Source organism: Pristis pectinata, chromosome 33 (assembly GCF_009764475.1).
Source record: "Pristis pectinata isolate sPriPec2 chromosome 33, sPriPec2.1.pri, whole genome shotgun sequence".
Taxonomy (NCBI): Eukaryota; Metazoa; Chordata; class Chondrichthyes; order Rhinopristiformes; family Pristidae; genus Pristis; species Pristis pectinata.
The window spans coordinates 18,887,001-18,907,101 of NC_067437.1; the positions used below are offsets into that span (position 1 = coordinate 18,887,001).

Below are 20,101 nucleotides of genomic sequence, written 5' to 3' on the forward strand. Positions count from 1 at the left end.
GGCAGTGGCGGAAAGAAAAAGTCGTCTCCCCTGGCAGCCGGCCAGACAAAGAGGCCGTGGAGGCAGCCGCAGCCTTCCGAGCCACTGACGTAGGTGCCGACGGGCACCACCCTCTCCCATCTGATTGGTGGGGTTATTGGCAGCTTTACATATCCTTGGACAGCTTTGAGTCGACAGGGACGTGGGGAGGGGGGAAAGTAACATCTGTCGAGCAGAGTGAGAGATGCCAGCAAACCCAGGCAGGGCTGGAAGGGGGCAGGGGAGCTGGGTCTTTGCAGGCTCCCCCTGTCTGACTGAAAAGAGAGGGGGGAAGCAGGACACGAAAGCGTCATGGGTGGTGCCGGCATCGCTTCTCGGCCTTTTGGCTAAGATCAAGTGTAGTATCTGTTCTTATCAGTTTAATATCTGATACGTCCCTTATCTAGGGACCATATATTAAATTGATTTTTGGAACAGGGAGATGGAATAGGGGCTTGCTCCGTCCACTCCGCGCATCGACCCAGTATTGCAGTGCCTCTGGGAGCGGTGCACTTCCCTCTGGGGACATTTTCAAAGTATAAAAGAAAAGACCAAATTCCACCCTTTCCTCATCAGTCGTGCTCCTTGCTGGCTCTCTGCGTCCACGCTGCCCCTGTGTTTGTGGGCAGCAGTGCTCTAAGGAAGCAGCCGCGTGCGTGGATGGAGTTTGCTGCCTATCTGCTTGCACTCACTCAGATCCACGCAGGCACAGAGGAGCGCTGGCTGGGGTGGAGGAGGGAGGGAGGAGGTGAATGCTGCACTTATCACTTCACTCGCAACTAAGCTGAGTCTCCTGCTCAGTCCCTGCAGCCACAGCCATTGCTCCTTCAAGTACAATCAAGCAAACCACTTGACCTCTGTCCAAACCTCAGGCACAGTGCTGTAGCGCTCAGCGTGACGCTATTACAGCCCCAGCCGCCTTCAATTCCGCCCACTGTCTGCAAGGAGTTTCTACCTTCTCCCCGTCACTGCGTGCGTGGCTTTCCTCCGGCTGCTCCGCTGTCCTGCCACCTTCCAAAGACCTACCGCTTAGTTAGCCACTTGTGGGCGGGCGGGCGTGCAAGTCGTCGCCGCAAGACTCGCAACACTTTTGTGGGCTGCCCTCACCACACGCTACGTGTGCAAAGATGCATTTCTTCAATGTAACTGTGACCAACAAAGAAATCTCATCTCATCTTCTCTCAGCTACCAAGAGGTCAGAGGGAGGTGGCACAGATGCAGACAAATGGCAATGAATAGCTGGGCTAGGCAACTTCTGCGCCCCCAGTATCAGCCCAGTAGTCAGCAGAGAGGCACAGAGGCTGGCCGCCGTTAACTCGTTGCGTAGAAAAGTCAGGCAAGTGTTAAAAATTATGCAGCAAAGTGCCCCCATGACCTGTACAGACACAAAGTCTACCCCGCTTGTATCTTTAAAATGCAGGCCAGCCAGCCACGGAACAATGGGAATCATCGCACAGGAGCACAAAAGAGGTGCGAATGGCTGAAAGCGCCGCCTTCGGCTGGATGGGCTGTCTAGCACACCTATTGTTGCCTTTTGTTTCTCTTTCAAAAGACTTTAATTTCTGTTGTCTTGGAGCAGTTGTACAGTTGCAGCTTGCAGCTAAATGCAAGCTGAACTTTGCAACCACACCTGCGCAGCGCAGGGCAGCTGCCAGCGGACCACGCACTGCTCCTCCTCCTCGTCCTTTCCTTCCGTCAGCTTTGCAAGCAAGGGCCACGCTGCACATGGCACTGTCTGTTCCCTGGTGGCAATCCCCACGCCCACCCTCCAAGCCCCAGCCCCCAGCTCGGCCCCAGGAGGCCTCCCACCCACCAGGAGCCTAGGATCCAGTGGTCACACGGGCCCTCATCCCCTGGACCGGTGCTAAGTTTACAGAGAGGTCGGCTGAAGAATCACGCGAGTCAGCGTCCGCTCTTCGTCGAGCTACTTCAAGCGCTCACCCGCACGGGACCGAACCGTGACCGCCACCTGCGTCCGGCTCGGTCCGCTGACGGCCGCTAACTTGCAGGCAGGGACGCCCACCCGGTCCTGCGCCCTGCCAGAGCAGACAGCACGCCTGCTCGCGGCAGTGGCGGAAAGAAAAAGTCGTCTCCCCTGGCAGCCGGCCAGACAAAGAGGCCGTGGAGGCAGCCGCAGCCTTCCGAGCCACTGACGTAGGTGCCGACGGGCACCACCCTCTCCCATCTGATTGGTGGGGTTATTGGCAGCTTTACATATCCTTGGACAGCTTTGAGTCGACAGGGACGTGGGGAGGGGGGAAAGTAACATCTGTCGAGCAGAGTGAGAGATGCCAGCAAACCCAGGCAGGGCTGGAAGGGGGCAGGGGAGCTGGGTCTTTGCAGGCTCCCCCTGTCTGACTGAAAAGAGAGGGGGGAAGCAGGACACGAAAGCGTCATGGGCGGCGCCGGCATCGCTTCTCGGCCTTTTGGCTAAGATCAAGTGTAGTATCTGTTCTTATCAGTTTAATATCTGATACGTCCCTTATCTAGGGACCATATATTAAATTGATTTTTGGAACAGGGAGATGGAATAGGGGCTTGCTCCGTCCACTCCGCGCATCGACCCAGTATTGCAGTGCCTCTGGGAGCGGTGCACTTCCCTCTGGGGACATTTTCAAAGTATAAAAGAAAAGACCAAATTCCACCCTTTCCTCATCAGTCGTGCTCCTTGCTGGCTCTCTGCGTCCACGCTGCCCCTGTGTTTGTGGGCAGCAGTGCTCTAAGGAAGCAGCCGCGTGCGTGGATGGAGTTTGCTGCCTATCTGCTTGCACTCACTCAGATCCACGCAGGCACAGAGGAGCGCTGGCTGGGGTGGAGGAGGGAGGGAGGAGGTGAATGCTGCACTTATCACTTCACTCGCAACTAAGCTGAGTCTCCTGCTCAGTCCCTGCAGCCACAGCCGTTGCTCCTTCAAGTACAATCAAGCAAACCACTTGACCTCTGTCCAAACCTCAGGCATGGTGCTGTAGCGCTCAGTGTGACGCTATTACAGCCCCAGCCGCCTTCAATTCCGCCCGCTGTCTGCAAGGAGTTTCTACCTTCTCCCCGTCACTGCGTGCGTGGCTTTCCTCCGGCTGCTCCGCTCTCCTGCCACCTTCCAAAGACCTACTGCTTCGTTAGCCACTTGTGGGCGGGCGTGCAAGGTCGGCGCCGCAGAGTCGCAACACTTTTGCGGGCTGCCCTCACCACACGCTACGCAAAGATGCATTTCTTCAGTGTACCCTGTGACCAACAAAGAAATCTGATCTCATCTCTCAGCTACCAAGAGTTCAGAGGGAGGTGGCACAGATGCAGACAAATGGCAATGAATAGCTGGGCTAGGCAATTTCTGCGCCCCCAGTGTCAGCCCAGTAGTCAGCAGAGAGGCACAGAGGCTGGCCGCCGTTAACTCGTTGGGTAGAAAAGTCAGGCAAGTGTTAAAAATTTTGCAGCAATGTGTCCCCATGACCTGTGCAGACACAAAGTCTACCCCGCTTGTATCTTTAAAATTCAGGCCAGCCTGCCACGGAACAATGGGAATCATCGCACAGGAGCACAAAAGCGGTGCGAATGGCTGAAAGCGCCGCCTTCGGCTGGATGGGCTGTCAAGCACACCTATCGTTGCCTTTTGTTTCTCTTTCAAAAGACTTTAATTTCTGTTGTCTTGGAGCAGTTGTACAGTTGCAGCTTGCAGCTAAATGCAAGCTGAACTTTGCAACCACACCTGCGCAGCGCACGGCAGCTGCCAGCGGACCACGCACTGCTCCTCATCCTGCTCCTTTCCTTCCGTCAGCTTTGCAAGCAAGGGCCACGCTGCACATGGCACTGTCTGTTCCCTGGTGGCAATCCCCACGCCCACCCTCCAAGCCCCAGCCCCCAGCTCGGCCCCGGGAGGCCTCCCACCCACCAGGAGCCTCGGATCCAGTGGTCACACGGGCCCTCGTCCCCTGGACTGGTGCTGAGTTTACAGAGAGTTCGGCTAAAGAATCACACGAGTCAGTGTCAGCTCTTGGCTGCAACCTTGCGCAGAGGGCTCTAAGGAAGGGTCGACCTCCTTCAAGCGCTCACCGCCACGGGACGGAACCGTGACCGCCAGCCAACCCATAGATGTGTTCACAATACAATATCAGCAGAGTAGTGTCATTCCCATTCTAGCATCCCAAAACACTGGGGTAAGAGCTTGTTTTAATTCAGGGTGTTGGGGTGAGTCGATTTGGATGGTTTTGGTAAGATTGACAAGATAATCACTTTCGAAGGCCACTCACTTCAACGTGTCACATTTAACCATACCGAGCCAGAGATGTACGTCTGCAGTGATGTCTATGAATGCCTGATCACTGTGGTTCACATACAGCTTAGTCTCCCTTCAGACCCCTGCCAGCAAACTTCACCCTGACGATCGAGACTTCTTTCATAGTGCCGGGTATTGTGACTTTGCGATTTTAACTGATGGACAGCACAATGTGATCGAGCCTCCTCTTTCCACTTTAAATATTCACTCTTTCACAACTCAGCCTGTAATTCAACAAAGTTGTATTTACTGCTACTGCCCCCGACCCCCTACCAAAACCCACACATCTGATATTTAAAACTCATTGAGAATAGCATGTGCTGCAAACTCGGGCAACCCTGGGTGCGAGTGCCAAATCTAGAGGTCACAGCACTCCCCACTGCAGAACCAACCCCGGTGGTGCCCAGGGTTCTGAAGCCTGCCCCTCCACGCCTCCGTCCTGCACCGTCACTCCACGCCACATGTCCCTCTGTGACGTCCTCCCATCTCTGCAGCCACAGCACAGCAAGAGTCAGTGCAGCAGTGAACAGAGGCCGCTGTTAACTCGGGACATATAAAAGTCAGGCAAGAGCACAAACTGAACTGTTCACAAAATAGGCAAACTGTCTGATGCCCTGTGGAGAGATAAATTCTTCAGCTCGAATCTTTAAAATGCAGGGACAGTCAGACTCCCTGAGGGAACCACAGCCACTGATCATTTCTCCTCGCACAGAAGAGGTGTGAACAGCTGCACCTCATCCTTCAGCTGGAAGAGCTGACAATCACACCCTTGTTGCTTTTTACCATAGACCCACAGAACAATACAGGCCCTTCGGCCCACCATGTTGTGCCGCCCTTCAAACCACACCTAAGACTATCTAACCCCTTCCTCCCACATATCCCTCAAACTTAAATTCCTCCATGTGCTTATCTAACAATCTCTTGAATTTGTCCAATGTATCAGCCTCCACCACCACCCCAGGCAGCGCATTCTATGCACCAACCACTCTTTGGGTGAAAAACCTCCCTCTGACATCTCCCCTGAACTTCCCACCCAATACCTTAAAGCCATGTCCTCTTGTTTTGAACATTGGTGCCCTGGGAAAGAGGCGCTGGCTGTCCACTCTATCTATTCCTCTCAATATCTTGTATACCTCTATCATGTGTCCCATTATCCTCTTTCTCTACAATGAGTAAAGCCCTAGCTCCTTTAGTCTCTCCTCATAATCCATACTCTCTAATCCAGGCAGCATCCTGGTAAATCTCGTCTGCACCCTCTCCAATGCCTCCACGTCCTTCCTATAATGAGGCAACCAGAACTGGACACAGTACTCCAAGTGTGGTCTAACCAGAGTTTTGTAAAGCTGCATCATCACTTCGCGGCTCTTAAATTTGATCCCCCGACTTATGAAAGCGAACATCCCATTAGCTTTCTTAACTACCCTAACCACCTGTGAGGCAACTTTCAGTGATCTGTGGATGTGAACCCCCAGATCCCTCTGCTCCTCCACACTGCCCAGAATCCTGCCATTTACCTTGTACTCTGCCTTGGAGTTTGTCCAAAGTGTACCACCCCACACTTCTCTGGATTGAACTCCATCTGCCACTTGTCAGCCCAGTTCTGCATCCTATCAATATCCCTCTGCAAGCTTCGACAGCCCTCCACACTATCCACAACACCACCGATCTTTGTGTCATCTGCAAACTTGCTAACCCAGCCTTCCACCCCCTCATCTAAGTCGTTAATAAATATCACAAAAATTAGAGGTCCCAGAACTGATCCCTGTGGGACACCACTAATCACAGCCCTCCAATCCGAATGCACTCCCTCCACCACAACCCTCTGCTTTCTCCAGGCAAGCCAATTCTGAATCCACATGGCCAGGCCTCCCTGGATCCCTTGGCCTCCGACCTTCTGAAGAAGCCTACCATGTGGAACCTTGTCAAACGCCTTAGCAAAATCCATGTAGACCACATCCACTGCACTACCCTCATCAATCTTCCTGGTCACCTCCTCAAAGAACCCTATCAGGCTTGTGAGGCAAGATCATCCCTTCACAAAGCCATGCTGGCTGTCCCTAATCAGTCCATGATTCTCTAAATGATCATAGATCCTTTCTCTTAGAATCCTTTCTAACAGCTTACCCACCACAGACGTAAGGCTCACCAGCCTGTAATTCGCTGGACTATCCCTACTACCATTTTTGAATAAGGGGACAACATTCACCACCCTCCAGTCCTCCGGTAACATGCCCGTGGACAACAAGGACTCAAAGACCCTCAACAACAGTTCAACAATCTCCTCCCTCGCCTCACGAAGCAGCCTGGGGAATATTCTGTCAGGACCCGGGGACTTATCTGTCCTAATATTTTCTAACAGCTCCAATACATCCTCTCTCTTGATATCTACATACTCTAGAACATTACCCTTACCAACACTGTCCTCAGCATCATCAAGATCCCTCTCCATGGTGAATACTGAAGAGAAGTATTCATTGAGAACCTCACCCACTTCCACAGCTTCCAGGCACATCCTCCCACCTTTGTCTTTAATCGGACCTACCCTTACCCTAGCCATCCTTCTGCTCTTTATGTACGAGAAAAAAGCCTTGGGATTCTCCTTAACCCTACTCGCCAAAGACACTTCATGTCCCCTTCTTGCTCTCCTCAGCCCTTTCTTAAGTTCCTTCCTTGCCACTCTATATTCCTCACAAGCCCAGTCTGATCCTTGCCGCTTACACCTTATGTATGCTGCCTTCTTCCTAACTAGTTGTTCCACCTCTCTCATCACACACGGTTCCTTCACCCTGCCATTCCTCCTCTGCCTGACTGGGATGAATTTATCCCTAACATCCTGCAAAAGATCCCTGATCATCGACCACATCTCCACAGTACATTTCCCTTCAGAAATGTCATCATAATTTACACTCCTAAGTTCTCGCCTTATAGCCTCATAATTCGCCTTTCCCCAATTAAATATCTTCCCCTCCTCTTTGCTCCTATCCCTGTCCAAGACAATTCTAAAGGTTATGGAGCAATAGTCACTGTCCCCCAAATGTTCACCCACCGATAGATCTGTCACCTGACCCGGTTCATTACCTCAAACCAGATCTAACATGGGATTCCCTCTCGTCAGCCTGTCAACACATTGTGACAGGAATCTGTCCTGGACACACATCACAAACTGCGCCCTGTCTAAACTTTTGGCACTAAGTAGGTGCCAATCAATATTTGGATAGTTGAAGTTTCCCATTATAATAACCCTGTTATTTTCACATCTCTCCAAAAACTGCCTCCCAATCTGCTCCTCAGTATCCCTACTGTTACCGGGGGGCCTATAGAATACTCCCAGAAGGGTAACTGCCCCTTTCTTGTTCCTAACTTCCACCCATATTGACTCTAGAGAGGATCCTTCTACATTATCCACCCTTCCTGCAGCTGTAACAGTGTCCCTGACCATTATCGCCACCCATTGTCCTCTTCTCCCCCCCCCCCCTATCCCTTTTAAAACACTGAAAACCAGGAATATTCAATATCCATTCCTGCCCTGATGTCAGCCATGTCTCTGTAATAGCCACAATATCATAGTCCCATGTACTTATCCAAACCCTCAGTTCATCTCCCTTATCCCTGATGCTTCTGGCATTCAAGTAAATGCACTTTAGCCCATCCACCTCACTACTTTTATAGCCTGTACTCTGCTTCTCCTTCCTCAAAGCCTCTCTACCTGTCAGATCTGCCTTTTCCCCATCCCCTTCTTCCTCTGATCTACTCCTCCGGTTCCCATCCCCCTCACAATCTAGTTTAAACCCTCCTGAACCACCCTAGCAAATCTGGCTGCAAGGATATTGGCCCCCCTCAGGTTCGGGTGTAACCCGTCCTCTCTGTACAGGTCCCACCTTCCCCAGAAGAGATCCCAATGATCCAAAAATCTAAAACCCTCCCTCCTGCACCAACTTCTCAGCTGTGCATTTATCTGCCATCTCCTCCTACTCCTACCTTCACTATCGCGTGGCACTGGCAGCAATCCCGAGATCACTACCCTTGAGGTCCTGTTCTTCAGCCTTCTGCCTAGCTCGTGAAACACACTTTTCAGGACCTCATCCCTCTTCCTACCTATGTTGTTGGTACCAACATGAACCACGACTTCTGGCTGTTCTCCCTCCCGCTCTAGAATCCTGTGGACCTGATCAGTGACATACCAGACCCTGGCACCTGGGAGGCAACATACCATCCAGGATTCATGCTCACTGCCACAGAACCTCCTATCTGTTTCCCTGACTATCAAGTCCCCTATCACTACTGCCTTCCTCTTCTCTTCCCTTCCCTTCTGAGCAGCAGGACCGGTCCCAGTGCCATAGACTTGGCTACTGCTGCTAGGCCCCGGCAGATCATCTCCCTCAACAGCCTCCAAAGCGGAAAACCTGTTACTGAGGGGAACAGCCTCCGTGGTCCTCTGCTCTATCTGCCTGTTCGTTTTCCTTTTCTTTTTCCCTCCCCTGACAGTCACCCTTCTATCTACTTCCTGGACTCCAGAAGTACCTGCTCTAAGGGGGGTCGGCGACCGTTTCCTTATGTACAGTATCCACATAACTCTCCCCCTCCCTGATGCTGTGCAGTGTTTGAAGCTGTAACTCCAGCTCATCGATTTTGAGCCGAAGTTCCTCCAGCCTCAAGCACTTACTGCAGATGTGGCCATCGTGGACCACAGCAAGGTCCACGACTTCCCACGTCAAGCAGCCGCAGCACACCACCATGTCCTCCATCTGGACTATTTCTTTTTTTCTCCCCCTAGTCTTTCCAACTTAAAAATTTATAACAGATAACAGGTAAAACCTTACCTTTACCTACCTACCAGCTACTCACCCACCTTTCCCCTTTACGCCGAAGCCCCTTAAGCCAAAGCCCAAGCACTCTGCTCCCTCTCACTCCGCTGCCCGCTCCGACGCTGCCCGCTGGATATGGCCGTTCACTTTTTAAACTGCCCGCGCCTTACATGCCGATGTCACATGCCTGGGCATTCCACCCCTCACTCTTCCCAACTAAAATTTATAGAAACACTTAAAAAAGAACCTTATAAAAATCTAACCTGAATAATCACAAACCTATTAAAAAATAACCCATAATTTAAACTCTATTAAAAAATAGATATAAAAGTAAAACTTATCTGCTCCGAAGTCTTCCAAAGCGAAACCCACGAAGCCTCCGAAGTTTTTTTTACCTCTAGATTGGAATTTTTACTTGTAGATTGGAATTTTTTAGGAAGTTCACATTCAAGCTAAACTTTCCAACAGAACTGCACCTCTGCAGCATGCAGGAGCTGCAATCGGATCACACGGAATTCACCCGCTGTCCTTTCCTCAGATAAACTCTCCAAGTAGCAATCAGTACCTGAAGCAATCTTTGCAGAGGTGTGACCCTCAGAACCGAGAGACTTCTCAGAGCAACTAGAAAATTGAACACCGTGTTACAAAGCAACTGTCACAAAACTTTGCTCACCTTGCCTTGTCCTTCACTGCTGCCTGTCTCCCTCGGCCGTAAACTTGTCCTGTGATTAATCCAAAGAGGGTTCCTTGTGACAACCTCTTGCACCTTTCCGCACCCACTCCCCACAGCCAATGATCCCACCCCCTGCACCACCGGCCAGCCCACAGACGTATTCACAATGCACAAGCAGCAGAGCAGTGTCTTTCCCATTCTATGATCCCAAAACACTGGGGTAAGAGATTTTTTCCATTTGGGGTCTGGAGGGTGGGTGGAGTGGGATGGTTTGTGTCCGATTGACAAGATAATCATCTTCAACGTGTCACATTTAACCATACCGAGCCAGAGACGTACGTTTGCAGTGATGTCTATGAATGCCTGATCACTGTGGTTCACATACAGTTTAGTCTCTCTTCAGACCCCTGCCGGCAAACATCACCCTGACGATAGCTGCCCCGTCCAGCACCGTCACTCCACGCTACAGGTCTCTCTGTGATGTCCTCACATCTCTGCACCCACGGCATAGTGAGTCAGCCCAGCAGTGAGCAGAGGAACAGAGGCTGCTGCTAACTCGAGACATATAAAAGTCAGGCAAGAACACAAACTGAACGGTTTACAAAATAGGGAATCTGTCTGATGCCCTGTGCAGAGACACAGTCTCCAGCATGAATCTTTTAAATCCAGGGGCAGAGCCTCTCTGAGGGAACTGCAGCTACTGAACAATTGACATCACACAGAAAAGAAGAGGTGTGAACGGCTGCAATTCATCCTTCAGCTGGAAAAGCTGCAAGCACACCATTTGTTGCTTTTACCATTACCTGTAGATTGGAATTTTTACCAATCTTTCCAAAAGACTTCATTTCCATCCAATTTTGGGAAGTTTAAATGCAAGCTAACCATTCCAACAGCACTGCACCTCTGCAGCATGCAGGAGATGCAATCGGATCACACAGAATTCTCCCCCTCTCCTTTCCTCAGAGTGACTCTCCAAGTTCCAATCAGCACCTGAAGCAATCTTTGCAGAGGTGTGACCCTCTGAGGAGCCGAGAGACTTCTCAGAGCAACTAGAAAATTGAACACAGCTTTACAAAGCAACTGTCACAAAACTTTGCTCACCTCGACTTGTCCTTCCCTGCTGCCTGTCTCCGTCGGCTATAAACTTGTCCTGTGATGAATCTGAAAAGGGTGCCTTGTGACGACCTCTTGCACCTTGCCGCACCCACTCCCCACAGCCAATGATCCCACCCCCTGCACCACCAGCCAGCCCATAGACGTATTCACAATACCCAATCAGCAGAGCAGTGTCTTTCCCATTCTATGATCCCAAAACACTGGGGTAAGAGATTTTTTTCATTTGGGGTCTGGGGTGTGGGAGGAGTGGGATGGTTTGGGTCAGATTGACAAGATAATCATTTTCGAAGGCCACTCACTTCAACGTGTCACATTTAACCATACCGAGCCAGATGTACGTTTGCAGTGATGTCTATGAATGCCTGATCACTGTGGTTCACATACAGCTCAGTCTCCCTTCAGACCCCTGGCAGCAAACATCACCCTGACGATCGTGACTTCTTTCGCAGTGCCGGGAATTGTGACTTTGTGGTTTTAACTGATCGACAGCACAATATGATTGAGCCTTCTCTTTCCCCTTTAAATATTCACTGTTTCAAAACTAAGCCTGTAATTCAACAAAGTTTTATTCTACCGCGCCTTCCCTCGACACCCTGCCAACACACACACACACACACACACACACAAACACGCACCGAGCATTCAAAACTCATTTTGGAAAGCATATGCTGTAGACTGAGGCAAATCTGTGTGCGAGCGCCAAATCTAAAGGCCCCAGCTCCCCCCACTGCAGAACCGACCCCGATGGAGCCCAGGGATCTGAAGCCTGCCCCTCCCCGCCTCCGTCCTGCACCGTCACTCCACGCCACAGGTCTCTCTGTGATGTCCTCCCAGTTCTGCATCCACAGCACAGCGAGAGTCAACCCAGCAGTGAGCAGAGGAACAGAGGCCTCTGTTAACTCATTACATATAATAGTCAGGCAAGAGCTCAAACTGAACTGTTAATAGGCAAACTCTCTGATGCCCTGTGGAGAGAGAAATTCTTGCGCATCTGGCCTTGTCCTGTCTGCAATACAGCCTGTATGATAATCGGATCGTAGATTGTTGTGGGTGGAAGTGCTGGGGATCAGGATTGGGATTGCTGAGCAGGAACAGTGTGCACAGCGTGGGATTTGGAACGTCGATCAAAGGAAAGGAGATGGGAGTTTATGGTGTGTTTGCAGCACCTGTGCTGTGCAGAGATGTACATCTCTTGCCCTCCCTCCCTCATCAACTCCTGCACTTTCCAGCAAACTGCCACACAAACAGCATGGACGTGTGGCTGAAATCAGCCATCTGGTCACAGACCGGCATCTGCAAGTGGTCAAATCACACTGGTGGTCTGTCAGAAAGGAATCCCATTGGATAATTCAGCTCCTTTTCCTGTGGGGCTCTATGACATTTCTTGCCAACCACAGCCCAATTTGTAATCAGACACGTTCCACTGAAGTGGTCCACGCAAGACGGGTGGTAATGAATTGTCCAACTGGAAGGAACGTTCAGAGCCAAATAATTTGAGTCATCTTTTGGAAGGTCGGGTCAGATAGAATGTGAAGTCTCAACATGCAGTGGCTCTTGGTGTTTGTACGGCGTGCACAGCTTGATGCAGCCACACAGATTGCCTTCAGAACTTTTCTCTCCTTTATCCAGAGGCACATCCATCAGCTCTGTGAACTTGCACCATTTTGAGCTCCAAATGATCTTGAGTCAACTGTTACAGGGGCTACACCTGCACCAGGTACAATAACACAAGGAGCTCACACCAGATGACCAGGTTCTGTCCCATTCCCTCCCCTCCCCCTCCCTTCCCACTCCTCACCTCCCCTCTTCTGTTCCCTCCCCTCTGCCCTTCCCTCCACTCCCCTCCTCCCTCCTCAACTCTTCCCCACCCTCCCCTCCCTCTTCATTCCCTCCCTTCCCTCCCCTCTTTCCTACCCTCCCCTCCTATCCCCTCCCTACTTCACTCCACTCCCCTCTTCCCTCCCCTCTCCTCCCCACTTCCCTTCCCTCTTCACTCCCCTCCCCTTTTCCCCTCCCTTCTTCCCCTCCTCTTTCCCCATTCCCTCCCACTCCTCTCCCCTGCGTTCCTCCCTCCCCTCTTCCTTCCCCTCCGCTCCCTCCATTCCCCCTTCAATCCCCTCTTCCCTCCCCTCCCCTGCAATCTTCCCTCCCATCCCCTCCCCCTTCCCTCCCCACCCCTTTTCCTGCTTCCCTTCCCTCCTCCCCTACCCTCTTCCATCCCCTCCACTACAGCATTCCCTCCCCTGCTCTCCCCACTCCCCTCCCCTCCCCGATTCCCTCCCCTTGTATATGATATATATATATATGTATCATATATATGCTATATGCCCCCTTGTGTTAGCCATTGTGGCCCTGGGAAAAAGTCTGAATTCATGGCTAAGGAAGATACAAAATTTTCTGCCAGGGCCCCAGCAATTTCTTCCCTTGCTTCCCATGTCTGACAGTACACTCCATCAGGCTCCAGGGATTTATCCACTTTTATGTGCCTCAAGGTTGCCAACATCTCCTCCTTCATACGTCCGAGACCAAACGCAGAACAGCGTCTCCTCACACTGCCGCTGCCACCACTGCCAACCGTGCATCTCCTCCCCTTCAATTCCGGTACATGTCGGCAAACATCTGTACAAGCGGCATGGACAGGTTCCTGAAGTCAACTATCTGGGCAGAGACCAGCATTTTCAAGTGGACCCCAACTCGGCATCCCAATGCCGTTGAATATAGCTCCTGCTCACATCCATTGAGATGTTGTGATGCAGACACAAGCTGCGTGTGAGCTGTTAGCAACACTGCAGCTGCCAATCTGTCACCACCTCTCAGATTCCCTCGTGGTCACTCCATGCACTTCCCACCTAAACCACCTGCCATTCTTTATGGTCATGTCACTCTTCTGATAACCTGAGGAATGGCTGTGGGTAGTGATTGTGAAACGCCTGCTGTAGACTGACCTCAGACTGGTTGGAATTTGGATGGGAGACAGGCAAGGAATACCCAGGTGCAGTGGATCTTGCAGAGGTGGCTGTGCCACTGGCCTGCATTGGCAGTGATGTGACACGTTGCAGCATCTGAGGTGCCTCCACAGATGTTGCAGCCTGGACACCAGCTTTGATTTTGAGCAGTGGTGTGGTAAGAGCAGTACAGTTCATGTTGTGTCTGTGGACTTCCAAAAGGTGCCATGTGTGAGGTTTGTTAATGCAATTGAAATCCCGGGAATATAAGCTGCAGTGTCACTGGGGATACAAGACTGACTCTGGGATAGAAAATCCCAAGGCGTTCTCCACGTATAAGAGGATGATTAGAGTGAGGGTAGGACCGATCAGGGATAAGAGAGGAAACAGATGTCTGGAGTCGGAAGAATTAGGGGAGGTCCTTAATGAATACTTTGCTTCGGTATTCACCAGAGACCTTGACGTTAGTGAGGACGGCGTACAACAGACTGATATGCTGAAACATGTCAATGTGAAGAAAGAGGATGTGCTGAAAATATAGAAAGACATTAGGATAGCTATGTCACCGGGGCCAGACGGGATATATCCAAGATTATTACAGGAAGCTATGGAAGAGATTGCTGTGCCATTGGCATTGATCTTTGCATCCTCACTGGCCACAGGAGTATTGCTGGATGATTGGAGGGTGGCAAATGTTGTTCCTTTGTTTAAGAAAGGAAGTAGGGTTGACCCTGGGAATTAGACCAGTGAGTCTTACTTCAGTGGTGGGCAAATTACTGGAGAAGATTCTTAGAGACAGGATTTATGGGCATTTAGAGAAGCATAGGCTGATTAGGGACAGTCAACATGGCTTTGTGAGGAGCAGGTCGTGCCTCACGAGCCTGATTGAATTCTTTGAGGATGTGACAAAGCACATTGATGAAGATAGCGCAGTGGATGTGGTGTAGATGGTAAGGCGTTTGATAAGATGGAAGGCTTATTCAGAAAGTCAGGAGGCATGTGATCCAGGGAAACTTGGCTGTGTGGATTCAGAATTAGCTCACCCATAGAAGACAGAGGGTGGTGGTAGATGGAGCGTATTCTGCCTGGAGGTCGGTGACCAGTGGTGTTCTGCAGGGATCTGTTCTGGGACCCCTGCTCTTTGTGATTTTTATAAATGACTTGGATGAGGTTGTGGAAGGGTGGGTTCGTAAGTTTGCTGAGGATACAAAGGTTGCTGTAGATTACAACAGGATATTGATAGAATGCAGAGCTGGGCTGAGAGGTGGCAGATGGAGTTCAACCCAGATAAGTGTGAAGTGATACACTTCGGGAGAACAAATTCAAAGGCAGAATACAAGGCGAATGGCAGGACTCTTAGCAGTGTGGAGGAACAGAGGGATCTTGAGGTCCATGTCCATATATCCCTCAAGGTTCCCACGCAGGTTGATCGGGTTGTTAAGAAGGCGTATGGGTGTGTTGGCCTTCATTCGTTGGGGTATTGATTTCAAGAGCCGCGAGGTAATGTTACAGCTCGATAGAACTCTGGTTACACCACACTTGAAAGATTGTGTTCAATTCTGGTCACCTCATTATAGGAAGGATGTGGAAGCATTAGAGAGGGCACAGAGGAGATTTACCAGGATGTTGCCTGGATTGGAGAGCATGTCTTGACGATAGGTTGAGCGATCTAGGCCTTTTCTCTTTGGAGAGAAGGCTGATGAGAGGTGACTTGATAAAGGTGTACAAGATGATAAGAGGCATAGACTGAGTGGACAGTCAGAGACATTTTCCCCAGGGCGACAATGGCTAACATGAGGGGACATAATTTTAAGATGATTGGAGGAAGGTAGAAGGGGGATGTCAGGGGTTGTGGGGGCAGATACATTAGGGATATTTATGAGACTCTTATATAGACACATGAATGATAGAAAAATAGGGGCTACGCGGGAGGGAAGGATCTTAGAGCAGGATAAAATGTCGGCACAACATTGTGGGCCAAAGGGCCTGCACTGTGCTGTGGTGTTCTCTGTTCTATGTTTAGGGCTGGCAACCCTGAGTCATTTAACTCCATGTCTGATCTCCAGAAGGCGGTTGCAAGCTCAAAGGGGCAATTTCAGACTAAACTGGAATCATGGATGGAGGCTCAACAGCTGTGCACAACATTACTTCCTACAAGGAGAGATCAGTTACAGAAGTGGGAACAGCTCACTGCCAGATGAGCTTAATGCCCTTCATGCATGCTTTGACAGGGAGAACTGTGACACCCCCACGAGTCTCCACATCGCCTGACGACCCTGTAATCTCAGTCTCTTTGAGGCCAATGGCCAGGCATCCTTCAAGAGGGTGAATGCACAAAAGGCATCTGGTCCAGACGACGTACCCAGCCGAGTGCTAAAGATCTGTATGGACCAACTGGCAGGAGCTTTTATGGACATATTCAACCTCTCACTTCTGCAGTCCAAGTTTTCCCACATGCTTCAAAGAGTCATCTATTGATAGGTGCCCAAGATGACCGCGGTGACCTGCTCAATGACTACAGTCCGGTTGCACTGACATCACGAATCAACTCCTGCCTCAGATGATCTGGATCTGCTTCAGTTTGCCTACTACCACAACAGGTCAACAGCAGGTGCAATTTCTCCGTCTCTTCGTTCTGCTCTGGGCCATCTGCACAACAGGAACACATACGTCAGGCTGCTGGTCTTTGATTACACCTCGGCATTCAACACAGTCATCCCATCCAAACTGATCAAGCTTCAAGACGGGTCTCTATACCTCCCCCTGCAACTGAATCCTCAACTTCCTCATCAGCAGATCTCAGTGAGGGTTAGTAACATCTCCTCACTGACCATCAAAGCATGTGCACCTCAAAGCATGCTTAGCCCCCTGCTCTAACCCCTAGATACATGACTGTGTGGCTAAGCACTGCTCCCATGTCATATACAAATTTGCCAACAATGCCACTGTTGCCACACTAATCACAGGTGATTAGTAAGTGTACAGCAGCCAGATTGGACACCTGGTTGAGTGGTGCCACAACAACCTCTCTCAATGTCAATAGAACTAAAGATCATCGACTTCAGGAAGGCGAACATGCGCCAGTCCACATTGATGGATCGGCAGTGGAGAGGGTCAGCAGCTTTAAATTCCTGCGCTTTAATGCATCAGATGACCTGTCCTGGGCCCAGCACAGAGATGCAATCACAAGGTGCACCAACATCTTCACTGTCTTCAAAGGTGAAGGAGATTCAGCATGTCATCAAACACAAACTTCTACGGATGTACTGTTGAAAGTATCCTGACTGGTTGCATCACGGTCCGGAACGGCAGTTCAAATGCACAAGAACACAAGAAGCAGGAAAGAGTAGTGGACTCTGCCCAATACATCACAGCCACATTCCTTTCCACCATGTAGCATCTATACGAGGCGCTGCCTCCAGAAGGCAACATCCAAAGATCCTCACCATCCGGGCCAGGCCATCTTCCCGCAGCTACCATCAGGCAGGGGGTACAGAAGCCTGAAGTCCCACACCACCAGATTCAAGAACAGCTACTTCCCTTCAACCAGTTCCTGAAACCAACTTTGCACAACCCTAATCACTATGTCAGTACAGCAACACTATGACCACTTGGCACTACAATGAACCTTTTCTTTGTTCTACTTGTTTTCATGCATAAATTAAACATTAATTCCACAAAATTATGATTTTCTTTGAATATGCTGTATGTGATGCAATGTGCCTGTGATACTGCTGCAAGTAAGTTTTTCATTGCACCCATGTATACTTGTGCATATGACAATAAACTCAACTTTGACAGGAGGCAAACATGCTCATGGGGCGAGCACATATGCTACTCATTTGGTATGTGCGTGAGAGAATGAGCGTGTGTGTGTGTGTCCTTTGAAACAAGACCCAAGAGGGGCAATAGTACAATATTGAACATTGTATATTTTGCTTATTATGGGATTTAATATGGAGGTACAAGGGAAAGGTGATACTCAGCAGTGCTGGTCAGGTTATTGACGTCTGACAACAGCAGGCATGGACCCCTTTCAAGCCCAACCAGCACCTGACACTGATTAATGATCCATAAACCCCTCACACCAGGGCTGCATATGGGAATGCTGAGTTTTGGCATATTAAAAGAAATCATTGAAATTCAGACAAACCCCAAAGACATGCAACTCAATCCCGGTAACATCCTTGTAAATCTTTTCTGCACCACTTCCAGATTAATGACATCCTTCCTATCGCTGGGCAACCAGAACTGTGCAGAACACTCCAAGTGTGGTTTCACCAACATCCGGCACAGCTGAAACATGATGTCCTAACTCTGGTCCTCAGTGGTACCTTGACCGATGAAGGCAAACATGCCAAACACCACCTCCCCAGCCTATCCGTGTGTCACCACTTTCAGGGAACTAGGTACCTGCACCGCTACATCTCTGGTCCACAACACTCTCCACACCCCTACCATTTATAGTGCAAGTCCTGCCCTGGTTTTACTTACCAAAATGCAACACCTCACACGTCCAAGATAAATTCCAACTGCCATAACTTGGTCAACTTCCCCAGTTCATCCTGCTCCTGTTGTAACCAGAGATAACCTCTCCACTCCCCACCACTAATTTTGGTGTCAACTGCAAAATGACTACAGTAACGTTGTTGTTCATCATCCACATTAACAACCTGGATGACAGAGGACCCAGCACTGACCCCTGTGGCACACCACTGGTCACTGGCCTCCAAGCTGAATAACACTTCACCACCACCCTCCATCTACCAAGCCAATTTTATATCCAGTCAGCCAACTCACCATGGATCCCACGGACACTTCCAGACAAGGCCGCCGTGGCAGACCAGGTGAAGGCCTTGTTAAAACCCTGTGGTCATGTCATATCCTTACACACATCACTGAAAACTAACACACACGAGCAGCAGGCATTTAGGAAGACAGGTGGCCTTTGTGGGTGTTTATCATGAGACGGTTATTGTGTTGCAATTATACAAGGCCTTGGTGAGACAGCACCTGTGTACTGAGTGCACCTTGCCTCATGACCTTACAATTAAAAGGCAATGTACTCACCACAGAAGCAGTTTAACAAAGATTCAGAGTGGTTCTTCCTTGAGACAGGAAGCCACTCACGCCATCAGGCCCATTCCTTCTCTCAGCTCCCTACAGCTTGCCCATTCACATACCCACTCCCCTTTGTTTCCTTTCCCACCTCAAAGCTGTGCCAGTAGGTTAATTAACTGGTGTGAATTACCCCAAGTGTAGGTAATGTGGCAAAAAGACTCTCAGTACCCGGGGGAAACAAAGGTTAGGATCAAAGACAGGTGCCAAGATGCAAGGCAGCAGCACTGATTGCTGCACCAACATAATGCACCAAGGGCTCCTGCATTAGTGGGTTTGCCCCGAGGAGAGGTTGAGCAGACCAGGGCTGTTTAGATTTTAGAAACATGGCAGTCAGAGAGATTTACAGTGCAGGATCAGGGTCTTCAGCCCACCGTGAGCAGCAACACCAATCCTACATTAATCCCACTTTTATTCTCCTCACATCCTCATCAACCTCCCCGCCGATTCCACCATCACCCACACACTGGCGGTAACTCGCAGCACACAACTGACACGCCAACCCACCCGTGCTCGGGATGGGGAGGAAATCAGAGCATCTGGAGCTGCCCCATGGTGACAGGAGACCGTGCAAACTCCACACAGACAGCACCGGGGGTCGGGCTGTTCTGTAGCACAAGTTTACGCTCCTGACTATCAACATCGTCAACTTTTGTGTCAGCTGCAAATGTACTAATTATTCAAATCAAAGTTGACAACATTTATAAGATCCAATCCTCCCTGGGGGTCACTCCTAGTCACAGGATTTCAATCACCCCTCCACTATCAGCCTGTCTCTTATTAACCCATCAATTTTGGATCCAATTTGCCTTGGATCCCATTTGCTCTAAACTTTTGGAACATCCTTCCACGTGGGACTTTGACAAAGGGCACGTTAACACATCAACCACATTGCCTCATCAACCACTGCTTTCCTAAGTGTAGATCAATACTGTCCCCATTTTCTCCAATAACTTCTTTACCAAAGTTAGACTCACTGGCCTGTAATTAACTGGCATTTCCCTCCTGCGCTCCTTGAATAAAATTACCTCATTTGTTGTCCTCCAGTCGTTTGGAATTCACCTGTGGCTGCTGAAGATTCGAAAATCTCAGTTGGGGCCTGGGTATTTATCAATTGAAGATGCCCAGTACATTTTTAAGTATTAACTTCCTTCAA

At 50.1% G+C, this 20,101-nt stretch overlaps 2 non-coding genes across 2 annotated transcripts; both read left to right on the plus strand.

The window, feature by feature from the left end:
* The first annotated feature begins 345 nt into the window (after window positions 1-345).
* LOC127585747 (U2 spliceosomal RNA) lies at window positions 346-536 on the plus strand. The gene has a single exon (XR_007958586.1). It is a non-coding gene; the product is annotated as a U2 spliceosomal RNA (small nuclear RNA).
* A 1,892-nt stretch (window positions 537-2,428) lies between these two features.
* LOC127585751 (U2 spliceosomal RNA) lies at window positions 2,429-2,619 on the plus strand. The gene has a single exon (XR_007958590.1). It is a non-coding gene; the product is annotated as a U2 spliceosomal RNA (small nuclear RNA).
* The last annotated feature ends 17,482 nt before the right edge of the window (window positions 2,620-20,101 follow it).